The sequence below is a fragment of the Entelurus aequoreus genome, linkage group LG28, assembly GCF_033978785.1.
Source record: "Entelurus aequoreus isolate RoL-2023_Sb linkage group LG28, RoL_Eaeq_v1.1, whole genome shotgun sequence".
Taxonomy (NCBI): domain Eukaryota; kingdom Metazoa; phylum Chordata; class Actinopteri; order Syngnathiformes; family Syngnathidae; genus Entelurus; species Entelurus aequoreus.
In genome coordinates, this window is record NC_084758.1 from 21576254 (window position 1) to 21583753 (window position 7500).

A 7500-nucleotide genomic window follows, 5' to 3' on the forward strand; every position below is an offset into this window, starting at 1 on the left:
CCTTTCTGCTCTGAAGGCGGAGTCTGGCCGTTTGTGCATGCAACGATGCATTTTAAATCTCATAAAAAAGTATTGCATATCATAACCGAAATAGTTTGAGCGTCTCCTGATAGCCCACCAGATTGTGGTTTTGTAACGCTCTTAGACAGTCGGAGCTCTCCAGTGATTTGCTGTCAAACTTTACAGCGAGTTGAGGTGTGTGTGTGTGTGTGTGTGTGTGTGCGTGAGTAAGTGTGTGGGTGTGTGGGTGGATGGCAGTCACCTGAGAGGACAACGCTGCTCACGCCACCAGTCAAGCAGGCCCGGCTCCTCTTCTTCACGCCTGAACGCCACCCTAAACATGGCTGGGCTGACCTTGCGAGCAGCCATTAACCACCTGGAGGAATTCTCCCTATCTAATTACTTTTGCCGCTGCCAGCCCTTCAGTGAACGCAGACGGCTCCCCGTAGAGGTATTCAAAAGGTGAATGGTGTCAAGTTGAGTTTAGCGTTAATTATTCTGTGATGCATTGTAGTCGGCACACTTTTGGGGTGCCGAATAAACACGGTTTGGACAAAAAAACTACTTGACATGTTTCGTGGGTGTTGACTGTGTGACGACATGCTTACTATTCCGTATTACCAAATGGTTGTCAAACTTTTTTCACCGAGTACCACCTCAGAAAATACAAGTACCATAATATCGACCAACATTAAAATACAGCAACATAGGGTTGTACAGTATTAGTATAGTACCGCGATACTAACGAATCAATTTCGGTACTATACCGCCTCTGAAAAGTACCTGTCCGCCACCCGTACCATTGCTGGTTTACGAGCAGAGGAGCATGTTCGGCAGCGCACAATCACGGAGTACTTACAAGCAGACACAGTGTGTAGACAGAAAAGGGCGAACGAACGCATTTTGGCTTAAAAACTAACGATAAAGGTGAAGTTATAACACTGAAACGCCCTCAGGAAGAGGTGCTTTAAGACATGGCTAGCTAGCTAGCGGCTAAAGTGCAGCCCCAGTCGGCAGTGTTTTAGCTACTTCTTAATCACTAATCCTGGTCTCCATGGCGACAAATAAAGTAAGTTTCGTACAAGTATCATCCCTGCAGGACGAGGAATAGCTAAACATGCTTCACTAAACACCGTAGCCCACCGGCGTCAAAATGTAAACAAACGCCATTGGTGGATCTACACCTGACATCCACTGTAGTTATACCAAGTACAGTAGTGTATCTAGTCGATACTACTATGATTATGTCGATATTTTTTGGCATTACAACATCTTCTTTCATTTTTTTAAATATTTATATTATGTTTATAAACTCAGTAATATGACCAATGTATGATCCTTTAACTACTTGGTATCGTATTGATACCCAAATTTGTGGTATCATCCAAAACTAATGTAAAGTATCAAACAACAGAAGAATAAGTGATTATTACATTTTAACAGAAGTGTAGATAGAACATGTTAAAAGAGAAAGTAAGCAGATATTAACAGTAAATGAACAAGTAGATTAATAATCAATTTTCTACCACTTTTACTTAATAATGTTGACAAAATAATAGAATGATAAATGACACAATATGTTACTGCATATGTCAGCAGCTAAATTAGGAGCCTTTGATTGCTTACTTACTACTAAAAGACAAGTTGTCTTGTATGTTCACTATTTTATTTAAGGACAAACTTGCAATAAGAAACATATGTTTAATGTACCCTAAGATTTTTTGACAAAATAAAGACAATAATAACTTTTTTTATGGTCCCCTTTATTTAGAAAAGTACCTGTACCAAAAATCATTTTGGTACAGGTACCGGCACCAAAATATTGGTATCGGGACAACACTAAAGTAGCGTAACAAGGCTTTATTTAACAAGTTTATTTAATATTTTTGGAACACTGTAACTTTACCCAGAGTTTGAACAGTAACACTGTGTTTGAATATGTAAAAATAAAAACACAGAACTCAAATCAATTTTTTTTTTGGTGTACCACTAAATAGAGCACGCGTACCACTGGTTGTACATGTACCATTGTTTGAGAACCAATGTATAAACGTCTCCCAATAACTTGATTCATCTGTATATACTGCAGTGTGAATGCTAATTAATCCATCAATAAAACACCATGCTAACTTGCCAAGCGCCTCATTCACTCACATAGAAGCTGCCTACTATACCAACGTGATGAATCTAGCCTATGTATTAATGCATGTTATATTCAACAAAACATGCATTTAAATATCATGAATTAGTTTGGAAATAGTCGATCCAAAATATTTTATAACCAAAATGCAGTTGTAGGAAAAAATACAAGTCTTACCTGAGAAGCTCAGGATAGTGACCATGATGTGTACTTTCCTAAAATTACAAGCACATCATTTACTTATACAAATGTAACGACCCAACCCAAACAACCTTCCCTAGTCATGTAGCAAAGAAACCAGCACAAAAAGTTAACACACATGGTCACACCTAACACAACATGCTCACTCAACTTTGTGGATATTATAAAAAAAACAACAATGTTCCATCACCATGAAAAATTCAAAAATACACATCCATTGCAAGGCATGATGGGAAAAATGCAAAACACTCTCTCCACCCTTATCCATATTTGACTTGATATTTTTGATTACAAAGCTTTAAAGAGGTCGTCACGGAAGTAAACAAGGTAGGAGTTGAACTCTTAAAATCGATTATAATAAGAATATTTTATATATCCATTATATTATTATAATATGTGAAAACACACACACACACAATTATTTGGTTACTTTGCATGCAGTCGGCTTTCGGCCCCCGGCCAAAAAAATGTTCGCCCAATGCTGCCCCCCTGTCAAAAAGTTTGACCGCGCCTTCGTTATGCTAAGAGATCACACATCACACTGCTTGTATATATCTTGAGGCGTACCCCAGGGGTCAGTTCTGGGACCAAACCTGTTCAATCTACATATAAACGACATCAATAAAAGCACAAAATACCTCAAGTTAATACGATTTGCACATGACACCACTGCATTCTGCTCAGGGTAAAACACACAGGGAGTCATGAAAACTGAGTTACAATTGACCAAACTAAATAAAATAAGATAAATACAGATTATACTTGAATTTAAGTAAAACTAAAATAAAGTTATTTGAAAAAAAAAAGTAGGGAAAATAATCAAACAAGTACAAATAGATGGTGTAAACACATTTTTAGGAGTTATAGTAGATAATAAAATGAGCTAGAAACCACACATCAAGTACATACAACATAAAGTGGCAAGAAATATTTTCAATATTCATTAAGGCAAAAGAAGTACTGAAACAAAAGTCACTGTTCTTTCGTGTTACCGTACCTGAGGTATGTGCGAGCAATTATAAAAGTACACTTAACTCGCTAACAGTACCGCAGAAAAGATCAGTCAGAATAATACATAAGGCTGCATCGAGAGAACACACAAATCCTCTGTTCATTGATGCTAAAATATTGAAAGCAACAGATCTCGTACACTTTCAAACTGCAAAACCCATGTACAAAGCAAACAACATACACTCAACAAAAGAAGAGAAATACAATCGAACGGAACCGAAAGCATTTATCGACATGTACAACTTTGAAAGCATTTAGTTTATCTGTATGTGGGTTTAAACTATGGAATGGATTAACTAAAGAAGTCTATGGCTGTTCTCAGTCATCCAGGTCATTGTATTCTCAGGGCATTCAATCAATCGCTAGTGTAATTGTATTGGAAGACATTTCAAACATTCCTAAAAGACTCTGCAATTCAGCCCCCAACAAATAACATGAGTTCGAAACATTCTGGTCACAGATTTTCCTTAGTGCCATTATTTTACAACTGAATGGAATGCTAATTTGGGTGATTATCGACTATTTTGGGCGGTTAGTGGTTAATCCACACAATACCTCAATGCTAACGAGGGAAATTACACATCAATGACTGTCATTGGCTTTGACAGTATGATTGCTCGTTTGCGTCTCAAAAGTTGATTTTCTCACTACGATATTTGGGTTTTGGCACCAGCCGCTAGACTAGATCTGACCAATCTAATTTTAACACTAGATCTGACCAATCGAGGTCCATGAGTACGAACTGATGAGGCCTCCTCAGATGAGAAGCAAAACGTATTTTAGGACAAACCAAACAGTCCAGTTTTGATCGATTGAATGCCCTGAGAATTAACTAAATAATTTAAACAATTTACTAGACATAAGACATTGAAACAATGTTGAGAACTTGTTGAATTAGGGTCCTGAAGTTGAGCAACTCAAACCTAACGTTGATACAACATGCTATTTGAAGACGTTTAATCAATGTCTGGTTCTGACGTTGATTTGACCACTAAATTTAGTTTTTTTCCCAACCAATATTCTACAACACAAATACATCGTTGAAACAACATGCTTTTTGACGACGTTTAATCAATGTGGGGTTCTGACGTTGATTTGACCACTGAATTTAGGTCGTTTCCCAACCAATATTCTACGACACAAATACAACGATGAAACAACATGCTTTTTGACTACGTTTATTCAATTTCAGGATGTGACGTTGATTTGACCAATGAAATGTGGTCATTTCCCAACCAACAACGTGGATCCAACATTAGACATCAACGTTGTCTCAATTAACAAATACAACTGATTTTGCAACGTTGTTTCCAAGTCTATATATATATATATATATATATATATATATATATATATATATATATATATATATATATATATATATATATATATATATATATATATATATATATATATATATATATATATGTATAATCAACTTTGTATCAATGCCTTGTGCCTGCTGGGATGAGCCAGTTTAAGAAACAGCACAAGCAGATGGTGTCCACAAAGTACACTAAAGGACTGTTGAAGTAAAGTGTCTGATATGTTACTATCATCTACTCATTGTGGAAATAGATTAGAAGAAAAATAATAAATTCTGCTTTACACTAATGTACTCTTTCTGGATTATTTGTTACTTCTTATCTCTCGCTTGTGGAAATCACACATGAATACCTTAAGCGAAAGCGATTGCAGCTATTTGGGATACAACACTTCTCAGACGGCAAGAGCACTTTCCAATGTCCAGGTCAGCTGTGATTCTACTTCCCAAAAAACTTTGTGCATTCGTCGAAGGAGAGACAACGAGAATGCGGGCTCCCGTTTATGTGATAAAAAAAACGTAGCGAGTGCTTTGCATTACCAGGAAAACTACGAAAATCGGCGAATGCTTTTGGACTGGCAAAGCAGACTATCAGTTATTGTTCGCGGACTCAACGTCTAGGTCCAGAGTATATAAAGTCACCAAAAAAACGAACGGACAATGAAGGTGAAGGCAAAAGAGTGAGGAGTGTCCTGACCAGATATCTAGATCCCTACATTGATTGATGTAAAATGTTCTTTATCACATTGTTTTGATTAATTTATGATGACTCAGGTTTAAGAACTTAAGAACTTAAGAATTTAAGAACTTGCACACAAAGAAACACTGGAAGTGTCTATGACGTGCGCATTTTTCGCGCATGCGTACGAGGTCGCGTTGCGCCGACAGATGGAGGAGGGCGAGGGGGTCTTAAACGACCATTGTGTGTGTGTAGACTAGGATAAGGTTAGGTGGGATTTACCCTGGATAACCTTAGCCGGCTTAGTGTAGAAGTGGCCTGAGACACTGTGTGTTTTGGTCCAACCTTAAGGGGTTCACTGTGACATTCGTTACGCCAACTAGTGGTGGAGAGGCCCAAGACCCGGATTTTTGCTCGAAACCAGGAGAACAGCAGCTCGTATCCTGAAAAAAATGATATGCTGGTCATCCGAATCCAGAGAAAAAAAGTTGTATTTTAGATATACAAATTAAATTAAATTCTATCATAATAATAAATGGTAAATGGGTTTTACTTGTATAGCACTTTTCTACCTTCTAGGTACTCAAAGCGCTTTGACACTATTTCCACATTCACTCATTCACACACTGATGGCGGGAGCTGCCATGCAAGGCCCTAACCACGACCCATCAGGAGCAAGGGTGAAGTGTCTTGCTCAAGGACACAACGGACATGACTAGGTTGGTAGAAGGTGGGGATCGAACCAGGAACCCTCATGTTGCTGGCACGGCCACTCTACCAACCGTGCCACACCATGCCCAATTCATAATACAATTAAATGTATTTGATTGACATAATTACTATATAGGAGGCAAGTAATGCTTGTGATAGTTAAACTGGAAGAAGAATGAGGTAACCATTTCAAAGGCAAACTGTTATTTATGTCTTGAAACGACGCTCTAATAAACCTTCCCTCTGCACACAGGAAGCCAGATGCGTTCAGTAAGTTCATTTAAAAATTATGTACAAAAAAGTGTTGTTTTTTTCCCTCCCAATATTTAGATTTTCCAAGCTATCAATTTCCCATCGAGTTTAAATTGTCCTGGATTTGACATGTATAGGCACGCTATTCAAATAAGCCAAGTCAAACATGAAATAATATTTATGAAACCGATGTGCGTCTAACCACGCTTAATATGCGCCCTCTTTGCGGAATTAAAGCAGAAGACTCGGGGGTTGACGTCGAGAACGCCGAAAAGGCGTCTGACAGCGGTGGAGCAATTCCAAATAGGTCTCATGGTTGACTGAACCACTGGCATTGCATTAATAGCGGCTCATTGTAGACAGACAGGATGCTCAGGCGAATGGAGTGCACTGTCGGAAAAGGGAGGTGGAATTTTGATATCATTTAGCAGCTCAGTCATGACTCTACAAAGCAAACACGGGGGCCTTGTGGTTAGAGCAGTGGTGTCCAAAGTGCAGCCCGGGGGCCATTTGCGGCCCGCAGGTCATTTTTAACGGCCCCACGGCACATTCTAAAAATACGATAAAAAAGTTAAAAAAAAACATAAAAAGTGGTATAAAAGAGCAAACAGGTGAAATGTAACAAGAACACGTTGCAATGTTGACTCTAATAACACAAAGCTGCCATGCAGGCTGTTTCTTTCTTTAAAAAATAATAATGATTTAAAATCAATGTCATTATGTATTATTGACCTATTCAAGGCTCCAATTATGTCACATTAAATATTCCACTTTGAGATATTTTGGGGGAAAATTTTGCTGTTTTTGTGTTTGCCATATAAAAAAAACTAAGCTTTTTTTTTTTTTTTTAAAGAAGGGCCTAAAACGAACAAACAAAAAACATAAACAACAATAAAACTTATAATTGACAGATAGATCTGAAGTTGATCTCGAGATTATTGTGTTGAAAAAAAAAATAAAAAAAAATGGTATTTTGTTTTTAACACTAATGAATAGGATCCTTTTGGATCCCCAATCATTTTAGTGGGACTTTTTTTTAAGTGTCATTGCTCAAAAAATAATAATGAATTAAAATCAATGTTGTTATGATTTATTGACCTTTTTAAGGCTCCAATTATTATATAATCTCAAATATTGCACTTAAAATCTTTATTGGGTGAAAATATTGTATATTTTGTGTTT